General features: G+C 49.8%; 2 long non-coding RNA genes across 2 annotated transcripts in view; one reads left to right on the plus strand and one right to left on the minus strand.

Annotated features, from left to right (window-relative positions):
• LOC141156559 (uncharacterized) overlaps positions 1–14,250 on the minus strand; it is an 810,169-nt gene that overhangs the window by 291,313 nt on the left and 504,606 nt on the right. The gene's annotated exons all lie outside the window — the stretch shown is intronic.
• Positions 1–14,250, plus strand: part of LOC141156557 (uncharacterized) — a 71,548-nt gene that overhangs the window by 34,638 nt on the left and 22,660 nt on the right. The window contains exon 3 of the long non-coding RNA XR_012247664.1: positions 6,116–6,223. This is a non-coding gene — a long non-coding RNA (uncharacterized lncRNA). The remainder of the gene's footprint in view (positions 1–6,115; positions 6,224–14,250) is intronic.

Raw genomic sequence — 14,250 nt, forward strand, 5'->3', positions numbered from 1 at the left:
CTGTTGCTTAGATGTGAACTGCCTCCCACCATCATAGACACTCCTTTTGATGATACTCCAGAGGTTCTCAATGGGGTTGAGGTCAGGGGAGCATGGGGGCCACACCATAAGTTTGTCCCCTTTTATGCCCATAGCAGCCAGAGATGCAGATGTGTTATGTGCAGCATGAGACGGGGCAATATCATGCATGAAATGATCTCGATGGTCCAGATGGATGGAGTGGAGGATGGCTGGTTGATGGACACCCCATGCAAACACGGCTACGGCGCCAACAAGGAGGAGGTGGAGTAATGTTTTGGACTGGAATCATGGGGAGAGAGATTGTCGGCCCTTTTAGGATCCCTGAAGGGGTAAAGATGAACTCCATAATGTATGTTGAGTTTCTCAAACAGTACTTCCTGCCATGGTTCAAGAAGAAGAACCGTGCATTCCGCAGCAAGATCATTTTCATGCATGATAATGCCCCGTCTCATGCTGCACATAACACATCTGCATCTCTGGCTGCTGTGGGCATAAAAGGGGACAAACTTATGGTGTGGCCCCCATGCTCCCCTGACCTCAACCCCATTGAGAACCTCTGGAGCATCATCAAAAGGAGTGTCTATGATGGCGGGAGGCAGTTCACATCTAAGCAACAGCTCTGGGAGGGTATTCTGTCCTCATGCAAAACAATTGAAGCAGAAACCATCCAAAACCTGACAAATTCAATGAATGAGAGAGTTCAGAAGCTCCTTTCGAACAAGGGGTCCTATGTGAAAATGTTACATCACCTAGAATAAAGTTTTGAGTTGAAAACTGTTTGATTTTAGTTTGTAATAACCTGCTAATGCTTATAATTTCAAAAATGACCATTTTTTTGTTCTTTATTAAAATGAAAAGGTTTAAAATTCTGCTGTGCATAATAATTTGGAACATGCATTTTGAGTGCAGTTCGAGTGTTTTATTTTTTAAAAAATATACTGTTATCATAGGCAGTTTGTACAAAAACCTTTCAATTGTACTCTAATAGTTATTTGACTGGAAAATTACAATGACTGCAATTCATATACAGTACAGACCAAAAGTTTGGACACACCTTCTCATTTAAAGATTTTTCTGTATTTTCATAACTATGAAAATTGTACATTCACACTGAAGGCATCAAAACTATGAATTAACACATGTGGAATTATATACTTAACAAAAAAGTGTGAAACAACTGAAAATATGTCTTATATTAGGTTCTTCAAAGTAGCCACCTTTTGCTTTGATGACTGCTTTGCACACTCTTGGCATTCTCTTGATGAGCTTCAAGAGGTAGTCACCGGAAATGGTCTTCCAACAATCTTGAAGGAGTTCCCAGAGATGCTTAGCACTTGTTGGCCCTTTTGCCTTCACTCTGCGGTCCAGCTCACCCCAAACCATCTCGATTGGGTTCAGGTCTGGTGACTGTGGAGGCCAGGTCATCTGGCGTAGCACCCCATCACTCTCCTTCTTGGTCAAATAGCCCTTACACAGCCTGGAGGTGTGTTTGGGGTCATTGTCCTGTTGAAAAATAAATGATGGTCCAACTAAAAGCAAACCGGATGGAATAGCATGCCGCTGCAAGATGCTGTGGTAGCCATGCTGGCTCAGTATGCCTTCAATTTTGAATAAATCCCCAACAGTGTCACCAGCAAAGCCCCCCCACACCATCACACCTCCTCCTCCATGCTTCACGGTGGGAACCAGGCATGTAGAATCCATCCGTTCACCTTTTCTTCGTCGCACAAAGACACGATGGTTGGAACCAAAGATCTCAAATTTGGACTCATCAGACCAAAGCACAGATTTCCACTGGTCTAATGTCCATTCCTTGTGTTCTTTAGCCCAAACAAGTCTCTTCTGCTTGTTGCTTGTCCTTAGCAGTGGTTTCATAGCAGCTATTTTACCATGAAGGCCTGCTGCACAAAGTCTCGTCTTAACAGTTGTTGTAGAGATGTGTCTGCTGCTAGAACTCTGTGTGGCATTGACCTGGTCTCTAATCTGAACTGCTGTTAACCTGCGATTTCTGAGGCTGGTGACTTGGATAAACTTATCCTCAGAAGCAGAGGTGACTCTTGGTCTTCCTTTCCTGGGGAGGTCCTCATGTGAGCCAGTTTCTTTGTAGCGCTTGATGGTTTTTGCAACTGCACTTGGGAACACTTTCAAAGTTTGCCCAATTTTTTCGGACTGACTGACCTTCATTTCTTAAAGTAATGATGGCCACTCGTTTTTCTTTACTTAGCTGCTTTTTCTTGCAATAATACAAATTCTAACAGTCTATTCAGTAGGACTATCAGCTGTGTATCCACCTGACTTCTGCACAACACAACTGATGGTCCCAACCCCATTTATAAGGCAAGAAATCCCACTTATTAAACCTGACAGGGCACACCTGTGAAGTGAAAACCATTTCCGGTGACTACCTCTTGAAGCTCATCAAGAGAATGCCAAGAGTGTGCAAAGCAGTCATCAAAGCAAAAGGTGGCTACTTTGAGGAACCTAGAATATAAGACATATTTTCAGTTGTTTCACACTTTTTTGTTAAGTATATAATTCCACTTGTGTTAATTCATAGTTTTGATGCCTTCAGTGTGAATGTACAATTTTCATAGTCATGAGCATACAGAAAAATCTTTAACTGAGAAGGTGTGTCCAAACTTTTGGTCTGTACTGTAGGTAATTTGGGAAAATCTGAGAAAATATTATTTGCATAATTATTTGGAACACAGTGTAGTTCAGAGATGTACGGAGGAGAAAGGTTGTGGATGGCTTTGTAGGTCAGTGTTAGTAGTTTGAACTGGTTATGCTGGGCAATTGGGAGCCAGTGAAGGGATCTTATAGATTGCAATCTTATAGATTGCTGGAGCCAGTCCACAGTAAAAAAAAAAAAGCAGCCATAGAGTGTCTGGGAACCTTCACACAGACTTTTATTAGCCAGGGCTGCTTCTCAGAAGGGTTGGACATGCCCACCAGAGAATCAGAGACTCCTCCGGTGGGCCCTGGCTTCTCCTTCTGAATAGTTCATAGTGCAAACCTTACAGCTGCTATGGGGCTCTTGAGCGAGAGAGAAAGGTGGACCCTCAGAGAATCAAATCCTCTGGTGGGCCCAATGTTCTTCAGTCTCACACTGCTTCACGGTGAGAGTTGTATTTCACCACAGCCATATTCTTTAGCTCTGTGAAAGGACTGGTATAGAGGGAAACCGTATCTACTCCAGCTGTCATTTCTCCCAGGAAGTCCTCTAATGCAGCTTGTTGCATAAGCAATGGCAGCCCGTCCAACATCAGCTACCACTTCTGGGTGGTGCTTCAACATACAAAGATCTTTCTTTGTGGCTTGAATTTCATGACTACAGAGTTGGGCAATGGCCTGATCTGCAATGCGTTTTGAGAAATAACGTGCATAAGCACGTCCAATCCACAGTAAAAAAAAGCAGCCATAGAGTGTCCGGAAACCTTCACACATACTTTTCTTAGCCAGGGCTGCTTCTAGGAGAGAGTTGTATTTCACCACATCCATATTCTTTAGGTCAGATGAAAGGACTGGAATACAGGGAAACCTTATCCACTCCGGTTGTCATTTCTCCACCACCAGGTTCCGGACATTGTCACACACGACCATGTCTGGCTGCATGTTCAGCGGTGAAAGCCACAGATCTGCCTGCTGTGTTACAGCTTTCAACAACTCTGCAGCGGTGTGTGGTTTGTCACCTAAGCATAAGCATATTATCTTTGGCACAGCCTGTTGCCGCTTGGCCAAGGAAGTGCTGCAGTGCTTCCAGCTTGTGACTGATCATTTTGGAAATGGAGGCCGAACAGGAGGAGGATGAGAAGGAGGAGGTGCAGGAGCTGAACAATGTGATTACATTGAGGTTGTATTGTCGAGTCTGTTTTTTATTAGTGATGAGTGAGCATGCTCGCTACTGCTCGGTGCTCGCCCGAGCATCTCACTGCTCGAGATGCTCGGCGCTCGCCAAGTATTCCCGGGGTTGCTCGGGTCCCCTCCCTGCATGTTTGGCGCTCTTTAGAGCGCCAATCAACATGCAGGGATTGCCTGCCACTCATTGTAATGCCGCAGCCATGGTGGTTGTGGCATTACAGTGGTTGGATGGCCGCACAGCGTCATCAGGTCTATATCAGACCTGGCGCCGCTGTGCTCGTCACAGTCACTCCGGAGTCAGGCAGAGTAGGGAGAGGTGCTGCTGCTTCAGGGAGAGATTTGCTTGTGTATTAGGTAGTGTAGGGAGAAAAACCGTACATTACACTTATCCATCTTAACAAACAGTCATTTTGAGCACTGACTAATCCATATGCAGAGATATCAGGCAGGCAGTGTACATAGGCTGGCAGGCAGTGTATATAGCAGACTGCAGTGCATATAGCACAAGAGGCTCCATTCCAATTCTGCCTTCTGCTGCTGTTAGATATTTCTATACAAAGGCCCAGGTCTCAGGGGCCAGGAATACTTTTTTTTTTTAAATCCTCATTATTTGCTTAAAAAGCAATCCAGAGAACACCATTTTTTTCTGCGCCATTTGCTTGTTGGCACTGCAGAATACAGTCAGGTCCTTTCCATATTACAGCGCTAGAAATCCAGCTAGTTAAAACCGTGTTTTCTCCGTCACATGGATCACATATACGTATTCAGAAAATACTGCCATTTTTGGCCTCCATTCCAATTTTTTTTCACTGTGTCAGCAAAGTTTTTGACACCAGTTTGCTGTTCAAACTAGTTACCTACAGGCCAGGTATTTAAAACTTTGTTTTCTCCGTCACACGGATCACATATACGTTGTCAGAAAACACTGCCATTTCTGGACTCCATTAAAAATTTCCTTCAGTGTGTCAGTGAAGCAATTCACACCAGTTTGCTGTTCAAACTAGTTACCTACAGGCCAGGTATTTAAAACTCTGTTTTCTCCGTCACACGGATCACATATACAGTACAGACCAAAAGTTTGGACACACTTTCTCATTTAAAGATTTTTATGTATTTTCATGACTTTGAAAATTGTCTTTTGTGTCTACTCACAGATAACTTGAGACTGTCTTTGATCATCCTGGAGCTGATCATTGGCTGTACCTTTGCCATTATGGCTATTCTTCGATCCATTTTAAACCATTGGAGATCATTTTAGCTGAACAGCCTATCATTGTCTGCACTTCTTTAGAAGTTTTACCCTCTCCAATCAACTTTTTAATCAAAGTACTCTGTTCTTCTGAACAATGTCTAGAACAACCCATATTTCTCAGGCTTTCAAGGAGAAATGCATGTACAACAAGTGCTGGCTTCATCCTTAAATAAGGGCCAACTGATTCACACCTTTTCTTCACAGAATGATTGACCTCACTAATTGAACTCCACACTGCTATTATTTTGAACACACCCCCTTTCAATTATTCAAATACACAGACTCAAAAACATGCAGATCATGAATGCTGAGTCTGTTGGTTTTCTTAGAATCTATTGCACCAACTGGTAAATTGTTTGATATGTGGTAATATAATTTATATCAAAAACAGTGATTAATCTGGTTAGTCATATTAAACTGCTATTATTTTGAACAGTATGTATAATGAATGGGGGGATGGATGCAGGGCAGGGACTAAGACTATGTGCACACATTCAGGATTTCCAGCAGAAAATTCTACTGCAAATCCTAATGTGTTGGCAGGAAAAACGTTGCATAAAATACGCTTTTTTGCTGTGCTTTTAAAAGGCGATTTTGTTGCAGATTTTTCTCCACTCATTGGAATGGGTGAAATATGCTGCAAGAATTGACATTATGCAGATTTGAATCTGCTGCAAATCTGTAAGGAAAAAATAGGCAGCGTGTGCATGACTTCAGGATTCTCATTCAATTTGCTGGTACAGTAAAATGATGCGTATTTGATGCAACATGTGCACATAGCCTTGAAATTAGTTGGGGGAATGTTAGACACTGACTAATATTTATTTATTGGGCTTCGAAAATTATAGTTAATGTGGGGTGGGGGGCACAGAGCTAGATTACTTATCAGTTTATATTTTTAAGGAGCAATGTGATGGAGACGTTTGTGTGTGTGTGTGTGTATATATATACATATGATATATGTGACCTTATTATTTTCAGGGCTGCGGTGATCAGTGTGACAAGACGCGTCGTGGGTGGAAGATGTCGACATGAAGGTCTGACCAGATTGAGAAGAAACAACAGAAAATGGCTCTAATCAGACGAGATGTAAGTATTTATTCTGATGTGTATGACTTGGAGTAATACTGTTCTTTGTAAAATTCCTTAGGCCACTTTCTCACATTTGTGTGAAATGTCTGTGAGCTGCCAGATTTTTTTATTGGTTGGCACATGGACTCAGGGTTTCATAGATCCATTCACTTATCAGTAAAAATCATGGATCCGAGAATGAGGTCTGCGAGACTCGGGGCATGTCCTGTTTCTGATCTGATTTTGAAGATCAGAATAGGACTTACTCAGTGGGTCTGTGTGCTGTTCGAGAGAAAAAGAAAATTGAGCAGCACACTGATACAGAAATGTAGCCTTACTATATACAGCACCGTCCCTTATTGTATAGTGTACTCCCTTATTATGTATAGCACAGTCATTAAAGGAGTATTCCCATCTCTAAGTTCCTATCCTAATATGTAGTAAGTGTAGTAATATTAGCAAATGGCCACACACATAGTGACTGTTAGTCAGCTGTTAGTGGTCGTAACTAGTGATGAGCGAGCTCGCTCAGTTAACCCTTTCACCGAGCACGCTCGGATACTGACCGAGAATTTTCGGAGTGCTCAACAACTATGTTCGAGTCGCTACGGCTGCATGTGTCGCGGCTGTTACACAGCTGCAACACATGCAGGGATTGCCTGTTTGTTAGGCAATCCCTGCATCTTATTATGTATAGCACCGTCCCTTACATAGCATATTCTTGTTAGTTTTGATAATCACTGCGCCCTCTCTTTATCACATGGTTCTCACTTGTTAGATATATAATGACTGCTGATGAAGCAGCATCTGACCAGGAGACCAGTCCATCATCCGCCTCCATTAGAAAAAAAGCTTTCCCATGCTCCATCAGCCGTCATTTTAATTTATTTCTAACAAGAGTGAACGCAATGAAATAAGGACAGGGCACCAAAATATTGAGAATTTGACATGTAAAGGACAAGAGAGGACACTATATAAAATTATATTACGTGTATATAGCTTTGTCACCACAAAAGGATGGGGGCCCAGACACATTTCTTAAACAGGGGCCCCAACCTTTTAGTGTCCGCCCTTGGACGGTGGTATATACAGTTAGGTCCATATATATTTGGACAGAGACAACATTTTTCTAATTTTGGTTCTAGACATTACCACAATGAATTTTAAACAAAACAATTCAGATGCAGTTGAAGTTCAGACTTTCAGCTTTCATTTGAGGGTATCCACATTAAAATTGGATGAAGGGTTTAGGAGTTTCAGCTCCTTAACATGTGCCACCCTGTTTTTAAAGAGACCAAAAGTAATTGGACAATTGACTCCAAGGCTATTTCATGGACAGTGTGATGAAAGCCGGCCGGTGGGTGCAGCTCTCTGGCGCCCCCTTACCTCTCAGGTCAGTCAAGGTACTGCACCTAGAGAAAGTAGTGCCAGGTAGCTGCAACCAGCGCAGGGAACACGGTAGTGTGTTATCCCTTCAACGTCACTACACAGCACAACTCGCTAGCGCCCTCTTAGCCTCAGGTCAGTCAAGGAACTGCACCTAGGATAAGCGGTCGCCAGGGAGACTGTCCTGTAACCTACTGGGTATCGGGGCCCTCTGTAGTGAGGGCGGTATATATATCTTCCTTGGCCGCGCCAGGAATATATATATCTGAACCTCCGACCGTCACTACCAGCCTTCCCCAATCCCCAGTTGGTATGCTGCCACCAGTCCCTATTTTAGATATACGCCCAGTCCGTGAATGGGCCTATATCGGGTCAGGAACCAACCCTGGGTAGCGTTTTTGGCTTGAGCCGAGCTCACACGGACGTGCGTTCGTTATGCAGAATAAAAGGCAGGCCCACAATTACTTGAGGTAATTGATTATAATAATACACTAGATACACGATATACAACTAAATATACACAGGTATAAGGTCAGGCTAAACTATACAACAATGGAATACAACACACAGAATCACCACAGCATATCAGTTACCGGTTTCTTGATTTTCTTGTGACGCAGGGAGAGGATTCTGCGATCGCAGGCACGGTTCTTTGTTACAGGCTGAGGCCTACCACCGCATGGTCAAACTGCTCCTCCCCTTGGTGGCCTCAGCTGGTGCTCAGATGTTCAGCACACCACTCTTGGGTCAAGACTGACTTGTCTCTTGTCTGTCCTGCTATCTTACCTGCCCCGTCCCGCCCACTGCTGGTGAGGTCAGCTGGCTCAGTCTCCACCCTCAGGTCTAACTTCGATCAGAAGCCCAAATTCTATGGAACCCAATAACTTCTTCTGGGATGGTCTCATGATACCCCCAGGGGTTCCCATGGATTCGGGCCGCCGCAACCGACCTTTTGATATCAATTATGATACCATACGGTCCTCAGGAATGGCTCCGCGCTATATCTTGGCTTCCAGAGCACGTACAAACGTCTACCGCGGAGGCTTGTGTGCGCAATGGCTCCGGGACGCCGTGATATTTTTTTATTGGCCCATCCCATGCAACATGCGTGTACTTTTCATGTTTCTATATCTTATGCCTCCATGCTTGTGACAGACAAAGAAACTAGTCCTATGGGACAAATGGTCAGGTACAGATAGACGAAGCACCCCCCCCTGCTGGCTGTGTTTCCTCTCGAAGTCTTTGAAGCTCCTAGCATTCAAGTGTTAAGTAGGCTTCTTATCTTACAGGAGCCTGGATGGGGGGAAACTATCTAGTTGACGTTTTAACAGAAGGTCCCAAGGGTGGGGGCTGCTGAAGTGTGGCCATCCCTGGATATGATTTATCATTACCAAGATGGCGGCTACAGGTTCATCACACCTCCCCCTATACGAGGGCGCGAGGGGGTAGCACATTCCTGTGTTCCCCCGTGCGTCCTTCTGCACCCTCCCCTTGCCGGGATAACCCGTCAGCGTTACCGTGGTCACGGCCTCTTCTGTGGCGAATGGAGAAGTGGTACTGCTGGAGAGCGAGGCTCCAGCGTAGCAACCTGCCATTCGACCCAGAGACCGTGTGTAACCAGCTGAGGGGGTTGTGGTCCGTCTCCACGGTGAAATGGCTCCCGTACAAGTAGGGCTGCAGACGCTGCAGGGCCCATACAATTGCCAGGCATTCTTTTTCCACCGTGGAGTAAGCCACCTCCCGGGGCAGTAGCTTCCTGCTCAGGTACAAGACAGGATGTTCCTGGCCTGTCGTGTTGACCTGACTTAGCACAGCACCGAGGCCAAAGTCACTGGCGTCGGTCTGTACCACAAACGGCCGGTCGAAGTCGGCAGCTTGCAGTACAGGGGAGCTACTTAGGGCGGCCTTGAGTGCCCCGAAAGCTGTCTCGCAGGCGACTGTCCAGTCGACTGCGACGGGCAGCTTCTTCTTGGTGAGGTCCGTCAGGGGCTTGGCCAGGGTGCTATAGTGTGGGACGAACCTCCTATAGTACCCGGCGGTCCCCAAGAAGGACATCACCTGCTTTTTGGTCCTAGGAGTGGGCCAGGATGCGATGGCATCCACTTTCCCAGGTTCTGGCTTCAGAACCCCCCCGCCTACCCGGTGACCCAGGTAGAGGACCTCACTCATGCCCAGCTGGCACTTTTCCGGCTTGATGGTCAAGCCTGCCCGGTGGATCCGACCGAGCACCTGCCGCAGGTGCTCTAGGTGATCCTCCCAAGTGGGACTGAAGACTGCAATATCGTCCAAGTACGCAGCCGCGTACCCTTCAAGTCCCTCAAGCAGCGTATTGACCATCCGCTGAAAAGTGGCAGGGGCATTCTTCATGCCGAATGGCATCACTGTGGACTCGTACAGTCCAAAAGGGGTGATAAAGGCAGAGCGTTCCCTTGCCGCGGGGGTCAGAGGAATCTGCCAGTACCCCCGGCTCAGATCCATGATGGTCAGGTACTTAGCCCCGGCCATCCGATCGAGCAGGTCATCGATGCGTGGTATGGGGAACGCATCGGTGGCCGTTACAGCGTTGAGCCCCCGGTAGTCCACGCAGAACCGTGTAGTTCGGTCCTTCTTTGGTACGAGGACTACAGGCGAGGCCCACGCGCTGCTGGATGCCTGGATCACCCCCAGCTTCAGCATCTCGTCTATCTCTTGGCGCATGTTTCCCTGCACCTCGAAAGAGACCCGATATGCTGAACGCCGGATCGGCGGGTGATCGCCAGTGTCCACGTCGTGGACAGCCATCTCAGTCCTTCCGGGCAGGCTGCTGAACAGCCCCCGGAAGGGGTGCAGGGTGGTCCCCAGCTGGGACCGTTGGTCCTCCGTGAGCTGGTGGCCAACCCCCACATCCTCGATGGACCCACCCGCCTTGGCTTGGGTGAGCAGATCCAGGAGGGTTTCTACCTCTCCTTCCTCGGGAAGGTTGCACACTGGGTGGGCAGTCGCTTCCCGCTCATGATGAGCCTTCATCATGTTCACGTGGAAGGCCTTCCTCCTTCCACGGGCGTGATCCAGGGTGACCAGATAGGTGACGGCATTGAGTTTCTGGTGCACGAAGTAGGGACCTTCCCAGGCTGCCTGAAGCTTGTTCTGTGGTACGGGGACCAGTACCCACACCTTTTGACCCACCTGGTAGGTCCTCTCACAAGCATTCTGGTCGTACCACCGCTTCTGGTCGGCCTGGGCCTGGGCCATATTGTCCTGCACCAGCTTTGCCAAGGCCATCATCCTGTCCCGGTGGCGCACGACATACTCGATGACCGACACCTCGGGGGTGGCCAAATCCCCTTCCCATGCTTCCTTCACCAGAGCCAGGGGGCCCCGTACCCGTCGCCCGTACAGGAGCTCAAAGGGGGAGAACCCCGTTGAGGCCTGCGGAACCTCCCGGTAAGCAAATAGGAGGTGTGGGAGGTAACGCTCCCAGTCTCTCCCGTGGGAGTCGACCAACATCTTAAGCATCTGCTTTAAGGTGCCATTGAACCGCTCACACAGGCCATTAGTCTGTGGGTGATACGGGCTGGCCACCAGATGTTGCACCTGCATTTGCTTACAGAGGGACTCCATCAGCCGCGACATGAACTGGGTCCCTCGGTCGGTGAGCATTTCTTGGGGGAAACCCACTCTGGAGAAGATCTCCAGTAAGGCGGTAGCCACCTTGTCGGCCCGAATGGACGACAAAGCTACCGCTTCCGGGTACCGGGTGGCATAGTCCACTACCGTGAGTATGAAGCATTTCCCGGAGTGGCTGGGAGTGGACAGAGGTCCAATAAGATCCACAGCGACCCTCGAGAAAGGCTCTTTGATGATTGGCAGAGTTACCAGTGGGGCTTTGGGGCGCGGCCCCGCCTTCCCCACCCTCTGACAGGTGTCACACGAACGGCAGTAGGCACCCACCGCGGCTCCCATCCCAGGCCAGTAGAAATGCTGAGCTATCCTGGCCTTGGTTTTAGCGATCCCTAGGTGTCCGGCCATCGGAATCTCGTGTGCGATCCGCAACAATTCCGCCCTGAACGGATAGGGTACCACTAACTGTCGGTCCCTGGGCCACGCCTCCGGTGAACCCTGCTGGACCGTTACCCGGTACAGCCGTCCCTGGTCCCAGACCACACGCTCGCAGTCTGACTCCATGGGAGGCTGTGCCGCCTGTTCCTTGAGAGCTTTCAGGCTGTCGTCTGCTTCCAACGCAGCCTGAAATTCCCGACTTGATGTGGCCAGAATCGACGAAACTGCCACATCCTCCGTCAGCCCCTCCGGGCATGTCACCTGGCCGCTGTCTGACCCGGCAGACACTTGGTCAGAAGTGGGGAAGCCGTCGGACCTCTGCAAGGCTCCTTGGGCTCCGGCGCTCCCACTCCTGGTGACAGCGGCTATGACCGCTGTGACCGTGGGTAGTGCCCGCTTCCCCTCTGTTTCTGACCAAGCCGCCCGATCAGGCAGGCTTCCTAGGCCTTTGGACATCTCGGATGTGGGGAACTCCTGCCCTGGGGTCTTACCTGGCGGCTCCTCTCTTGGGACACCCCCACCTCCCATGGCCTGTTCCTCCCCCTGCAGTGGGCCTATACTCAGCAGCCTGGATACCCCTGGGAGCCCTACACTGCCGGTAGCTGCCCCCCTCTCCATCCCTGAGCTTCCCTCTACAGAATCCTGCCCGCCCCCTCCCTCACCGGAGGACAAGAGGTCACGGCACGCCGGCTGAGCACCTCTGCGGGCATCCCCACACTCCCCACCTGCTTTCACTAACCCTGTTTGTGTTGTGTCTGTGCAGGTGTTACCCTCAGGTTTCACTCCCTCCTCCTCAGCAGGACACACACTACATACAACATGGTTGGCATTAGCAGCAGACAAATCAATACACTCTTGGGGGGCCGAACTTGGGGGTTCAGAGGGTACATACTGCGATACTAGACGCCCCAAGTCGGTCCCTAATAAAACATTTGCGGGAATATTTGGCGTTACTCCCACCTCCCGCATCCCCCTTCCGGCACCCCAGTCCAAATACACCATGGCAACGGGAAGTGCCGGCTCCACGCCTCCAACCCCGGAGACGGAAAGAGTCTTTCCTGGTACCAAGTCCTGGGGGGACACCACCTCAGGCCGTACCAGTGTTCGTTCAGCGCCCGTGTCCCGCAGTCCCATGACCGCAGAACGGCCTATGGTGACGGGTTGGATGTTGTCCAGGGACCTACCACCACCCCCTCCCACACACAAAACATTGGGCGCTCTCTGGGACTGGGATGGGGTCTTTTGGCGCTGGGGACACTCAGCCCTAAAGTGTCCTGGTTTGTTGCATAGATGACAACGTCTTACGTCTGGTCCTTGCCTGGAGAGGGCAACAGGGGGATACACCCCTTGTGTTCTAGGGGCCGGGGAAACAGGGGCATGACTGGGCTTACCCCCTCTCCAGGTGCTGCTGGCAGACTTCTTCAGCTCAGGCGCCCTGTTATTGGCATACTCGTCTGCCAGGGCGGCTGTAGCAGAAGCCCCTGTTGGTTTTCGGTCACGGAGGAACTGTCGGAGGTCCTCTGGGCAGTTCCACAAGAACTGCTCCGTGACGAACAGTTCCTGGACCTCCTGGCGGGTAGTAAGCGCTAGACCCGAGGTCCAGTGCTCTGCGGCTCTCAACAGCGCCCGCATATGATCGGTCCAGGTGTCCTTGGGGCCACGCAGCAGGCTCCGGAACTTCTGGCGGTACGACTCGGGAGTGAGGTTGTACTGCCGGATCAGGGCCCGCTTGATGCAGTCGTAGTTCTGTACCTCCCCGGCAGGTAAGTCCCCCAAGGCATCCAGGGACTTACCCCTCAAACGGGGGGTCAGGTATCTGACCCACTGATCCCGGGCCAGATGGTGCTGAAGACAGGTCCGTTCAAATGCCACCAGAAAGGAGTCCAGGTCCCCATCCTTCTCCAGTAGAGGGAAGTCCTCAGCTCGGACTTTGGACGACTTGGTCTCCTGATGGGTTGGTTGCTCTAGCGGAAGCCCCCGCTGGGCCAGGTCCAGTTGGTGCTGGCGCTCCGCAGCTCGCTCTGCACGCTCCGCAGCCTCCCGGCGCTCTGCAGCTTCACGCTCCGCAGCCTCCCGGCGCTCTGCAGCTTCACGCTCCGCAGCCTCCCGGCGCTCTGCAGCTTCACGCTCCGCAGCCCGCTCCGCAGCCCGCTCCGCAGCCCGCTCTGCACGCTCCTCCTCCGCTGCCTTCTCTGATGCTGCCAGGAGGGTTTTGTAGACGGCATCGCCATGAGACTGGAGACTTGCCATAGCCGCTTGTAAAAGGGCTTGTGATCTGGACAGGCTGGGCTGGGTAGGTGGTGGGCAGCCCACTGCGGGACCGTATACTGGGGACTGGCTCCCTGAGGTGCCCGGGCTGGACTCCTCCTCGCCATGAGTAACAATGTCCTCCCCTCCTGCCACACGGACCGTAGCATTAGCCTCTTGCAGGGTCTTGCTCCTGGTGCCGTCTGCCATCTTGGTAACCGACACCGCTGCAACCCTGAGTTTGCACACACCTTGTTATACTTTTAGCCTGACCGTCTAACGTTGGGCTGACCTTAAGACTCCAGCAGTGGAAGTTACCACTGGCAGTCTTTAGTGCCTGGGAGTAGGGGTCCCACAACACTATTATTCTGCAA

Source organism: Phyllobates terribilis, unplaced genomic scaffold, assembly GCF_046119375.1.
Source record: "Phyllobates terribilis strain yellow unplaced genomic scaffold, ASM4611937v1 Scaffold_8__6_contigs__length_399053987, whole genome shotgun sequence".
NCBI lineage: Eukaryota > Metazoa > Chordata > Amphibia > Anura > Dendrobatidae > Phyllobates > Phyllobates terribilis.